The 13,248-nt window shown below is 44.8% G+C and overlaps 1 protein-coding gene across 11 annotated transcripts in view; it reads left to right on the forward strand.

Annotated features, from left to right (window-relative positions):
* The window catches only part of TNRC6B (trinucleotide repeat containing adaptor 6B), a 262,528-nt gene that overhangs the window by 158,265 nt on the left and 91,015 nt on the right, over positions 1 to 13,248 (forward strand). Inside the window, exon 2 of one of the 11 annotated variants that reach the window (XM_059187051.1) lies at positions 7,691 to 7,842. The exons of the other annotated variants lie outside the window; for them this stretch is intronic. The gene's annotated coding sequence lies outside the window, so the exon portion shown is untranslated. The remainder of the gene's footprint in view (positions 1 to 7,690; positions 7,843 to 13,248) is intronic. 11 annotated transcript variants of the gene reach the window in all.

A 13,248-nucleotide genomic window follows, 5' to 3' on the forward strand; every position in this document is an offset into this window, starting at 1 on the left:
GTGAGTTGTGTCAGGCACTTTTTTGTGTGTTCTCTTGGTTATTAAGTGTTTGTTTCTCAGCCCCAAGCTCACCCTTCCTGCTCTCGGGGTGTTAAAGCTGAAATTCTGCCCCCCGCTTCTGGCCCTGTCAGGCATTGTCAACAGGGTTGTGCGAGGGCCACCGCGGGGCCAGAGGAGGAAGAAGGAACTGGCTTCTTCCTGTCTGTTTCCTCTTAGCAACGCAGCCTTGCTCCAGCGGCAGCATTTCCTTCCTGTAGCAGCGGCTCAGTCCATTCCCCAGTTTTTCCACCACGTGCAGGGACCTCGCAGAACCAGCTTTCTTGCACCCCCTAAGGTGCAGGCGCTCCCTCCCACCGCCCCCCCCCCCCCAGGCAGAGGTCCATGGCGGGACTTTGTCCCTTTGCCCCCCAGCCTCAGGCGGCTGCTCTACTGCAGACAGTGTGCTCTCTGTCTCTTTCTGTTTGATTTTGCAGGGACTAGTCAGTCATTTTATACCTAGCTAACCATTCTTTATATGAAAACCTCTCTGTGAAAATGATGTGTGTGGCCTGTCTCCTGCGTGGGCTCAACGGTTGCTGGTAAAGTTGACAGAGCCAGCCCTGTGCATGTGGACGGCTCCCGAGCTTTGCCCCTACACACACGGTTCTCTGCTTCCAGTGACCTTTGGAGAATAGAAATCTCTTCCCGCTTAAACCCAGCGGTGGATTCCCGCGCTTTGCGGAAAGAGAAGAAACTTGCTCCCAGCACCTGCAGGGTGGTGGCTGGGCGGGCTCATCTGCTCCACTTCCCGTCGCACAGGTCTCATTTCAGTTCCTCAGCAGCCCGGTTTCTCCCTCGTAGCCTTTATCGATTCTCTTCCCTCTGCTTAGACTCCTTCCTACTCCCACGCCCTCCGTCCCTAGCACCGTCCTGCAGTCTCAGGAAATCCCCTCTCCCTCCCCGCCTGGTCTGCACACACAGTAGTACCTTGTGCCACTTACGGCACCTACTGTGGCCTCAGTGGACGTTTCCATCAGTTTTCTCTAATGAACGTCTCTTTCCCCAACTACACCTAGCTTCTCAAGGGCAGGACTAAGCCCATGTTGGGTTTTTCCCTTCTTTTTTTTCTTTCTGCTGTGTCCTCAGGGCCTGGCACGTTGTATATGCCCAGTAAATAGTTGCTGAATGAATGGGAATATTATAAAATAGGTATTTGTTGAGTGTAGGAAGGGGCCACTTGTTGATATCTTAATGGTGAATCAATTTTTATTACAAGGTAAAAACTTTGAGAAAGTGAGTTAGGTGACTTGTGAGTCTTGCTGTGAGTTAGGTCACTTCAGTAAAAATACTGACAAGGAGCCAAACCATGAAAAAAGATTCTTCTTCTTTTTTTTTAATCAAGAGAGAGGTTTTTTGTTTGTTTTTTTTTTTTTTGTTTTTTAAAATGTATTTATCAGAGGGAGAGAGAAAGAGTCTTAGGCAGGCTCCCTGCTGAGTGTAGAGCTGGACATGGGACTTGAGATCATGACCTGAACGGAAATCAAGAGTCGTGCCACTCAACCAGCTGGGCCACCTAGGGTTCACTTAATAATCTCAAAGTCATGGTATGATAGGTTGTTCCCTTCTGTAATATTTGGATGAAAAGCACGTGAAAACCCCTTTGAAGCCTAATTCCTATTGTGGTTTCTGTATTACCACCCCTTCCTTAAAAGACAAACATGAATTTATCTGGCTTTCTTCTTTGAGTTGTCATTAGTCTCAAATTGGAGATTTGTTACAGCATGAACATTTTAAAACTTTCTCTTAATTCACTGCAGGGACTTTGCCTGCCTTTCTGCTGGACCGTCTCAAGCTGTCCATTGCATGGCTGAATCTTTCTGCTTTACTGGGTACACCCCACCCGTGTCCTTTCTGGGAGTCCATTAGCATGCTCTGGCTGCTTCTTGTCTTCTGTCGCTGCATTATTGGCATCTGCCCTTTTGTAGTTAACAATAAAAAGTAGAGCCTGTTTATACTTGTCCTACATAGTATTTTCCAAATTATTCTTTTATTGAAATTGAATTTTACTAATGCTCTAAACTCACTATAAAATGTTAGGGCTGAAGGGAACCTGACGTCATCTGGAAGCCCAGTTCCCTTTCTCACAGGTGTGAGCCAGAGCCGAGTGAGTGGCCTTCCCGGGGCTCTAGACACCCTGCCTCCTGTGTCGCTATCAGGGAGGGCTGGGCACGTGCGGTGCAGAAGGGGGTGTCAGGAGAGAATGCACAGTGTGACCACATCATTCCTTTCTAAGCTGGTCCTCTGGAACTTACACGTCTAAATCACTGTTGCTTTAAGACAGCAGACTGCAGGGGCGCCTGGGTGGCTCCATCGGTAAGTGTCCAACGCTTGATTTCAGCTCAGGTCATGATCTCGGGTTCGGAGGATCGTACTCATCGGGGTGTCTGCTCAAAGATTCTCTCCCCCTCCCTTAGCCCCGCCCCTCACTCGTGTGTTCTCCCTGTCCCTCTCTCTTTAATAAATAAATAATCTTTTTAAAAATCGTGTTACATCGTGCCTTACTGCTACTAAGGGGTAGTGAGTGGGAGGGCAGGTGCCGCCAGGACAGCTTTTGCGGCTTAGAGACTGAAGTTAGCGGCGGTGCAGGTGGACAGGCCTCCCCTTTATTTCTGTGTTTTAACAAGCGTTCACTGAATGCTGTTCCTGGACCAAGCGTGGAGGGCGTGGGGCAGAGAAAAGGCATGCGGTGTCGGAGGTGGCAGTGGGTTCTGGTAACTGGAAGTGAAGCTTTGTACAGGGAGGTGTGGTAGAGGAGGCAGGGGTGTAAGTTGAGGCCCCGCGGGCAGCAGGCTTTAGCGACAAGGCTTGGGACTGGAGGCGGGGTCCTCATAGGTGAGGTGAGCTCATTGTCCAAACCGGGACACTTCTAAGGAACAATAGGCTTCAAGTCCACCGCCTAGGCCTTCCAGGAAGCAGGTTTACCTGGCTGTTGAGTTTTCAGGCTGATCTGGGCAGGTGACCTCATCTGCTCCCACAAAAGAGTTAAGTTGCTGTCAGAGGCAGTTACCTGATTAAAAGTCAAATGAACTTTATTGTTACGATTACCCCACTGAGTAGAAAGTGTGTGTTTACCACTTCCTCTCCCTGAAGACCAGGCCAGACCCCTTGAAGCAGAGCCTGTGTCTAGATCCCTTCCGTATCCCCAGGGCAAGGCTAATGCCTGACACTTAGTAGGACGGTCAGTATTTGCTTAGAAAGATGACTGAGTGCTCCGGGCCCTCAGGAGCCCTTGCACTGGATCTGAGGGGCAGGGGAGGAGGGGGTGAGACTCGAACTGGGAAACTGCAGCCGGAGAAGAGGATGTGAAGGAGCAAGAAGGGCGTCTCGAGGCGGAGCTGAGCACGCAGGGGTCCGGGCTGGGGACTGTGGACGGAAGGCTGGAGGGGCTTTGTGGCGGGAGGACAGGAAGAGCCCTGTCGTCCAGGCATGGTCCACGGACTCCCCACCCCTCACCCCCAGCAGCGCCTCATCTTCTAACTGCCACTCACCCCGCAGACTGAGGCTGAGCACCCGGGTGTCGAGAGTGGCCACACTGACCTCCTCACGGAGCCTTTCAGACTGGTTCTTCCCCCTCCCCCACACCCCACACCCTCCCTGGCTCTTCTGCACCATCCAGGCCTCAGATGTCACCTCCTCAGAAGACTTCCTTCTCCTTTTCTAGAACCCGTTGTCTGCCCTGTCTCATTACCCTGTCTACCTAGTTTTCTTCGTAGTACTGATCATGACTAAAACCCTGTTCCTTGTTGGTCTGCTGGTTTACTGGTTGCTCCCTGTACTGGACTGCAAACACCATTTCTGCCTTTTTCTCCTGTAGGCTGAGTCCCCAGAACAAGGCGTGTCCTATGGGGGATGCTACTTGAATGCAGGGGGAAAAATACATTTTGTTACAGAGGGAGACCCCCCCCTTTTTTTTTTTTAATTGACTGTAAACCTAGGAACTTGGTTAGCAACCGACCGTGACACAGCTTACAACAGATGGCATTGGGAATCGGCCACGGTAGGGCATCCAGCGTGCCAGATCTTGGATGCTCTCACCCCCTGACCTCTGCCACTCTCCTGGCTGCTGCTTGCCGGTGGTGGCATGTGTAGTCGGGATTCCTTGGTGAAGGATGCCCCAACTCTTGATAACTGCGGACAGGCCACAGGGGTCCTGGAGCCAAAGCCAGAATCCTGAGTGCAGCGAGGGTGCACAGGATGCCCGCGGCTCTGTGCTCAGATGCCGTTTCTCGCCCTTTGAGGGAGGGGTGAGGTTTGAGCCCCCTTCCCTCCTCACCCCCACCCACTGGGGAGCTTTTGTCACTCTGTCAGCTTTAGAGTGACTTAAAAGAGGGAGGGAGAGACTCTTTGAATCTCCCCTGCTGGAGGCAGTGAATAGTTTTGTGAGTATGCGTGCAGCAACTCACTGTTCAAGTGTTCGCTTAAATCATTTCATCTTCCTGGAATTTTTTTTTTTTTTTTTACCTTTTGGTTATGGCACCTTTAAAGCTGAGTTCTGGTGCTCAGTGTTTCATGTCCCTTCTCCTTTCATCTTTTTTTTTTTTTTTTAAACAGAAGATGCACATACAACAGTGCAAAGCTTAATTGCGGAAACCCAAGTTGGCGAAAAGAATTGGCAGGCATTGTGAACACGCTCTCTTTCTTCACTTTCCCTTCCCTTTTAAAGGCTTTGTTTTAGGAAAAGGGAAATTGGTGTGTGTGGAGAGCAGTTGTTAGCTTTTCAAGACTGGACTTGTTGGTCTAATTTGGTAAAGGCCCGGAGCGTGTCAAATAAAATGAATGAAAAAGGTAAGCGAAGGCGGGCATGTAGGGGAAAGCGAACCGCAAATTTTAACTCAAAAGCCCCACCTGATATGCTTTTAGCAAAAATGCCTGGCTGTTTCGGGGAAGCTTTGGTTTTCCCGATGATGGCGGCATCCCTCTAAAGTGTCCCGTTCCCTGCCCTTCCCACCTCGTGCCCCCCCACCCCGTTCTGTTCACACCTGTAACATTCTATCCAGAAGATTCTAAGTCTTCCACCATTCCCTGAGACATACCACAGCATGTAGTTTCCTTCTGGTCAGGGCAGTGGTTTCCTTCTCTTAAGTGTATGAATTATTTGACAGTGTTTCTTACCTCTGTTCCTAAGTCAGGTCTCCAGAGTCTCTCTGATGTCTCAGGAGCCATAGTCCTATACCAGTTGAGTGCTCAGGAAATCTGTAAACGCAAACTTGTTTTTGTTGCAAGTTTTCTCTTGGAGTTAGTATAACTAAGTGAAGGTTTTGGCTAACTTCTTAACCCTGTTTATTGACACCTCCTGTCTACTTTCCTGCTGCCCCTTGCTCTGTGATTCTCACTGGACATTCTGCACAAAATTGTCCTTCCTTTAGGTGTCCTGTGTGTCCTTTGGTGAGTGTGGAGTCTATATAAAGGGTGATTTAGTGGAAGGATTTCAGTGGCTAGTGTCCTGAAGTTTTCAGGTTCCTGGGCCATCCATCACTTTTCCCATTTTAAGAAGTAGCCAGGAGGCAGGATGACTCATACCTAATAATCCAGGTACTTTCAGTCCCAGGAGAAGTGGAGAAAACAAGTTCTTACTCTTTGGAGTCTCCCTAGACCACCTTTCTTACCTTCTGTCTTCACACCATCTCCTAGCCCCTTCGCAGAGGTAAAATTAGGAAGTCCTTGAAACCTCTTAGTTGACCATTTGCAGCTTGTTTCTCAGGATTTCATTCTACACTTCTGGCTGATTTGGGCAGCGTGCATCTTTGTGTGTGGTTCCCTCTGTGCCACCACACAAAACAAGGAGGTGTCAGTGGTAAGAAAGAGGTTTAGAGGGACTCTGGAGCTGACCCAGGGGAGATCGCTTGGCTATTTGAAGGCCTTGATTAGAACCAAAAGAAAGAGAGGGGATTTGTATTCTTTAACTTAACCTCTTTATTTTGAAATAATTGTAGATTCACATGCAGTTGTAAAAATAACATGCTAAAAAATGGGAAAAGGGGAGCCTGAGTGACTGAGTTAAGCATCCTGCTCTTGGTTTCAGCTCAAGTCATGATCTCAGAGTCCTGAGATGGAGCTCGCTCTTTGTAGGGCTCTGCGCTCAGCAGGGAGTCTGCTTGAGGATTTCTCTCCCACACCCTCTGCCCTTCCCCTCACTTGCTTTCTCTGTCTCTCAAATAAATAAATCTTGGGTTGGGGGGAAGGAAAGAAAGAAAGAAAAAGAAAAAGGCCAACCAAGAAACAGACTTTCAACTATAGACAACAGACTGAGGTCACCAGAGGGGAATGGGGTGGGGAGATGGGTGAAGTAGTGATGGAGGTTAAGGCTGGTACTTGTCATGATGAACACCAGGTAATGGAGGGAAGTGTTGAGTCACTATGTTTTATGCCTGAAATAAATAACAAACTGTATGTTAACTAACTGGAATTTAAATAAAAGCTTAAAAAGTTGTAAGAAATAAACTTGTGTATGTTTTACCATTTCCCCTGTTGGTAACACCTACTGTTTTATCCTTTTTTTTTTTTTTTTTTCTTAAAAGATTATTTATTTATTTATTTATTTGACAGAGACACAGAGAGAAATCACAAGTAGGCAAAGAGGCAGGCAGAGAGAGAAGGGAAGCAGGCTCCCCACTGAGCAGAGAGCCTGATGTGGGGCTCCATCCCAGGACCACGGGATATGACCTGAGCTGAAGGCAGAGGCTTTAACTCACTGAGCCACCCAGGCACCCCTGTCTTTTTTTTTTAAAGCTGAATTTATCTGGTTAAAAAGAGTATACGATTGTCTTACAACCACCCAACATTTCCTCCTCAGACACAGCAGTATTATTCATTTTTCATATTTCTTTCCAGGGAGCCTCTATTAATATACAAAGAAATACATATAAGTCCCCCTTTTTCTTACACATAAGGTAGCATAAAGTACACATCTTTGCATCTTGCTTTTTAAATTTAATGATATATCTTGAAGATCTATTTTCATTAGTACAGAAAAAACTTCCTTTAATATATGCAATTATAGAAGCTTGTGTGGATAAGCTGTAATTTATTTAACCAATCTCCTAATTGATGGACTGTTTCCAGTCTTTTGCCATTACAGACATGTTACAGCAGATATCCTTTACATAGATAATTTCCCTCCTTTGTAATTATTTTCCTGTGATATGTTCCTAGAAGTAAGATAGCTGGGTCAAAAACTATGTACACTTTAATTTTGATGAGTTACTGACAAATGGTTCTCAGTGAGATTGATTCTCACCAGCAATATATGTGAATGCCTTTTTCCGTGACCCCTTTGAATGGCACTGTGTTTTTTTTACCAAATTTTGTCTTTGACAGTTGGTGAGTGAAAAGTGATATTTCATATAGTTTTAATACACTATTCCTTTGTAGGGAATGCAGTAGATCATATTTTCATATGTTTAGAACTTTTTATCACTCCTCCTCTGTGAACTGTTCGTTTCCTTAACCCACTTTGCTATTGGATTGTTGGTATTTTCCTTACTGATTTGTAGAAGTTCTTTATATATTATGGAACTTAGCTTTTTGTGATATAAGTTGCTAATCTCTTTTTCTGAATAAATACTGATTTGTTACAGGTAGGTTTATCATAATAAGTGTTTTAAAGTTTTTTAAATTTTTTTAAAAGATTTTTATTTATTTTTTTTGACAGACAGAGATCACAAGTAGGCAGAGAGGCAGGCAGAGAGAGAGGAGGAAGCAGGGTCCCTGCTGAGCAGAGAGCCTGATGCTGGGCTCAATCCCAGGACCCCAGGGATCATGATCCAAGCCGAAGGCGGAGGATTAATCCACTGAGCCTCCTAGGTGCCCCTGTTTAAAGTTTTTATATAGCAATTACTTTTACAATCTGCATTTTATACAAATATAGCAATTGTTTATGGATTTTGGGTTTGTATCCTAGTTCGAAAGTCTTTGGGGAGGGGCGCCTTAGGCTCAGGTCATGATCTCAGGGTCCCGGGATCGAGCCCCACATCCGGTTCTCTGCTCAGCAGGGCGCCTGCTTCTTCCTCTCTCTCTGCCTGCCTCTCTGCCTGCTTGTGATCTCTTGTCTGTCAAATAAATAAATAAAATCTTTTTTAAAAAAGAAAGTATTTGGGGGAGCCTGGCTGGTTCAGTCAGTAGAGCATATGACTCTTGAGTTGTGAGTTTGAGCCCCCACTGGGTATGGGTATTAAATTAAAAATAAAATTTAAGGGCGCCTGGGTGGCTCAGTCAATTAAGCGTCTGCCTTTGGCTCAGGTCATGATCCTGAGGTCCTGTTCCCTGCTCAGCAGGGAGTCTGCTTCTCCCTCTGCCTCTCCCCCTGCTTGTGTTCTCTCTCTCCCTCTCTTTCTTAAATAATAAAATCTTTTTAAAAAATAAAAATTAAAAATAAATAAATTTTTTTAAAAAAAGAAAGGCTTTGTTCACTCTGATTATGAAAAGAAAAATTAGTCACAGTTTCTTCAAGTGCTTTAGTTGTATCTTTCCTGAACCTTTACATTTAAATCTTTTCTCCATCTGGACTTTATTTTCATTTGTGTGAAGTATGGATCTAATTTTATAGGGAGAGTCATGATCGTCCCTGAGTCTCTTCTTAGAAAGTTTGGCATCTCATACCTCTTTGTATTACCTGTTGCCCTTCTCTGGTGCTTTTTGAGAAGGAGGACACCAGTGCAGAAGCAGCAGCAGCCCACAGGCTGGGTATTGTTAGGTGCTTTCCATCCACGCTCTCTAATCAGCACAGCTGCTCTTTAAGATAGGTAGCATACCTCCATTTTATAGATACAAAAATTGACTTAGAGGCCAGATAATTTGCCCAAGTTTGTGCCATTAGTGTCTGAGACTCAAGATACACAGTTGATCTTAAAACTGCTAGACTTCCAAGTGTGTGCTTTTTTTCTACTAGGCAGCCTTGGTAGAAGGTGCTCTGCTTGTTGTAGTTTACCACGCTTCTACGGAATTGTGGGAGGTGGAATCAAAAGAACTTTGAAGAATTTGTTGGGAACTGAAGGTCTTAAAACACAGAGGAGGAATATAAAAATACTGTGTGCATAAGTTCAGAGACTCTCTAGACTCAAATTATATAGAGAAAGTACAGTTTGGTTTTTTTTTTTAAGATTTTATTTATTTGACAGAGATCACAGGTAGGCAGAGGCAGGCAGAGAGGGGAGTGGGAAGCAGGCTCCCCGCTGAGCAGAGAGCCCAGTACGGGACTCTATCCCAGGATCCTGGGATCAGGACCTGAGCTGAAGGCAGAGACTTTAACCCACTGAGCCACCCAGTTGGCCCGTTGCCCCAAGAAAGTACAGTTCTTAACTACAAGGGAAAGAAAGATCTTGATACCTAAAGAGAAATTTAAGTATTCTCTCGGAAAAACATGACATTTACACGTAGCTCTTACTGAGATTATCCATTAAAGATTGCAGTGGTAGATAGATCATTCTCTAAAAATTTCCCTCAAGGGCGCCTAGGTAGCTCAGTGGTTGGGCAACTGCCTTTGGTTCACATCACGGTCCCAGAGTCCTGGGATCGAGTCCCGCATTGGGCTCCCAGCTCAGTAGGGAGCCCACTTCTCCATTTGACCCTCTCCCCTATCATGCTGTTTCTCTTTCTCTCTCTCTCTCTCTCAAAAATAAATAAAATATTTTTTAAAAAAAACAAAAATTTCCCTCAGATTACTTACATAGAAATCAGGTACAGAACTGTATACGGATACTTGAATATCATCCTAAATGGAGTTAGCCGTCAGTATTTGATCCTGGAGAGTTAAACACAGGTCAGTGTTGGGTTAGTTGTTATCAGAAGGCTATTTATAAATCATATTTTAAATTTTGAATCATTTTCGCACTGGTGTATAGTTTTAGTTCAAGAATTGGGTCACGTAGGGGCGCCTGGGTGGCTCAGTGGGTTAAGCCGCTGCCTTCGGCTCAGGTCATGATCTCGGGGTCCTGGGATCGAGTCCCGCATCGGGCTCTCTGCTCAGCAGGGAGCCTGCTTCCTCCTCTCTCTCTCTCTGCCTGCCTCTCTGCCTACTTGTAATCTCTGTCAAATAAATAAATAAATCTTTAAAAAAAAAAAAAAAAAAAAAAAGAATTGGGTCACGTAAGTTCATGAGTTAGCTTTACTCTGTAGTTGGTTACTTATTAACATTAAACATGCTTGCCTTTCATAAATACGCATTTTCTTCAAGGTAATTCAGTTATTATCTTTCAGCTTGCTAAATTTAAATGACAACTGCTGGCACCCAAGAACAAGACTTTCCATTTTTACTATTCTGAAAATAGAGCACAAATTAAGAGCATTGAGAAGTAGGGTACGACTGTCACCTGTGGAATCCTAAATTCAGAGTTGATTTCCTTCTCTGCTAATTTTTTCAATACCAAGATAAGTGTCACAAATAGCACCCTTTCTCAGAGGATTTCCAGAATTAGAGTAACAGGCACAAACTTAATAAAATGGTAGTTATGCAGCATAATCAGGAAGCTTACGCACTGCCTGTCTCCCCCGCTGTCTGCAGTAGATACTGCGTGATGTCTTATGAAAGTCTGTGTCTCTTCCATCTAATTTCTGACATAAAATGCTGTGTGTTTTTTTTTTTTTAATAAGGCAGAGGTCTAGAAATGTATGCAACAGTCACTTTGCTTGGAAAACCTGCATTATGACAACACCCGTAGTGGCCCTCTGACCTTCTGAACACAATACAGTGTATACGTGAGCCTAGACATGGTCAGAGGAGAGTCCATTAATTGTCTTTATCACTTGGATTCTCCTTTTGGTCCTTAAATTTAAGGAATATTCTCTGTCTCTTTTTTTTCTTTTCTAAGATTTTTTTTTTTTAAAGATTTTATTTATTTATTTGACCGAGAGAAATCACAAGTAGTCGGAGAGGCAGGCAGAGAGAGAGAGAGGGAAGCAGGCTCCCCGCCGAGCAGAGAGCCCGATGCGGGACTCGATCCCAGGACCCTGAGATCATGACCTGAGCCGAAGGCAGCGGCTTAACCCACTGAGCCACCCAGGCGCCCCTAAGATTTTTTTTTTTTATTTATTTGACAGACAGCACTAGTAGGCAGATAGGCAGGAGGTGGGGCGGGAGGAAGCAGGCTCGCCAACGAAGCAGAGAGCCCGATTTGGGACTCGATCCCACGACCCCAGGATCACGACCTGAGCCAAAGACAGTGGCCTAACCCACTGAGACACCCAGGCACCCTTAAGGAATCTTCTTAAAGATTTTTATTTAGCCTCGTTTCTTATGTGTACCGTAGAGCCATGAGACAGAAAGTAGCTTGGTCAGTGAGGAAGGAGGGTCCAAAGCCTGAGAAAGATGACTCCCAGGTGAGGGCACACACTATCCAACTCTCTTTCCCTGTTTTGGTGGGCAACAAACCTCCCAGCACCTTCCAGAACCTGCTGTACCATCTCCATTAGGTGCGCACACAGGGATCTGAGTCTCAGACTGAGACTTCCACGATAGCATCTTCAAAGATGAGACCCTGGCGTGGATGGACATGTGTAGAGCATGTCAGGCATTTTAATGTCCTAGCCCCTGAGTTACTCCTGAATGTGTCTGGGTACCACATACTTTTACAGTCATATGTCACACTCTGATTCCTTTAAAACTGCCTTTTATTTTTTATTTTATTTATTTGACAGAGTGAAAGAGATCACAAGTAGGCAGAGAGGCAGGCAGGGGGGTGGGGGGAAGAAGGTTCTGTGCTGAGCAGAGAGCCTGATGCGGGGCTCGATCCCAGGACCCTGAGATCATGACTTGAGCCAAAGGCAGAGGCTTAACCCACTGAGCCACCCAGGCACCCCTAAAACCGCCTTTTAATAGAGTGTCTACTTACTGTCATTTTGGTTAAAATGCTAACAATCTTAACTGATTTCAAAGATCAGTTATTCTTTTAATATAATAATTGTGTTGAACCCTGCATGGAAGCAGGCAGAGAAGGGGAAAAAACAACATAAAAACAAGCACTTCAATGTTTGTGAACACAGCCCCACTCTACTGTTAATAAGTTGTCAGTTCTAAAAATGTGTGCCTCACAACTGTGGATTCTGATTGAGAAACTTCTTTTCCGCTGAGGAACCCTATATCATCACTATTCTGTAGTGAACAGTTCTTTGCAAAGCCCTGGCTTTGACTCTTCATTACTTTCCACTTTCTTTGTTGTTGAATGCCGAGGGTAGACTGCCGTCTGGATTTGTGGGTTTGTCTGGCCCTTAAGGTTTAAACATGGTTTTTAGAGGCTCCAGGATATAAATACTAGAGTATGTGGTATAGACCTCATCATGGTGTTGCCCCTTTGCCTGTTGGGCTTTTTGTAAAATGACTGCTAATTTCAGGCTTTTAGGAAGCTGGCATACTAATTGGAGTGTATGGGAAAGTACTTTTAGGAGTAAAATATTGCTAATAAAGATTTATTCGCCAGATTAGCACCTTAAAACCAAAGGGGTTCTTTGAGCTTGAAGAAGCTAAGTTCAAGGCAAACAAAGCCACAAGAATGGCTGAAAAATTAGCAGATTTGACTCCTGAGTCACAACACAAACACACCATCAGGTGTTACCAGTTGAATGAAACTTCAGGAGAAAATACAGTGAAGATGCTGGTAGTTTATAGTGATCCAGAATGTTAAATGAAATGTAAAGGTAAAGATCTAAAAATTCAGACGTTGATTTACCAAGATTTCTTTTATAGGAGGTTTCATTGCATTTAAAAATGAAACTTTATACCCATCATAGGAACGTTATTCATGCAGAAGCTCCCAATTTAAAGATTTACTGTTTTAGGGAATAGTGTGCACCGCCTGGGTGAAATTTCAGCTGCTAAAGAGGTCTCGGACTGGCGTATCAGCCAGGAAAACAGGCCATTCAGGGTATTCCAGCAGGAAAGATCTCTTCTCCCCTTCCTTTTCTTTTTTCCCTTTTTTCATTTCTTCTTAAATTTTTAAAATGATTTATTTGAGAGAGCAGGGGGAGGCGCAGAGGGAGAGGAAGACAATCTCCAGCAGACTCCCTGCTGTGTGAGGAGCCCAGTGTAGGGCTCCATGCCACACCCCAAGTTCATGACTTGGACACTCAACTGACTGTGCCACCCAGGCACCCCTCTTTTTAATTTTTATTATAGCCCCTTATTGAGATTTAACTGACCTATAATAAACTGCTCATGTTTGAAGTGTTCAGTATATGTTAAATTTTGAACTATGTATACAAAAGATAATGTATCCCTTG

This window comes from Mustela lutreola, chromosome 8 (genome assembly GCF_030435805.1).
Source record: "Mustela lutreola isolate mMusLut2 chromosome 8, mMusLut2.pri, whole genome shotgun sequence".
NCBI lineage: Eukaryota > Metazoa > Chordata > Mammalia > Carnivora > Mustelidae > Mustela > Mustela lutreola.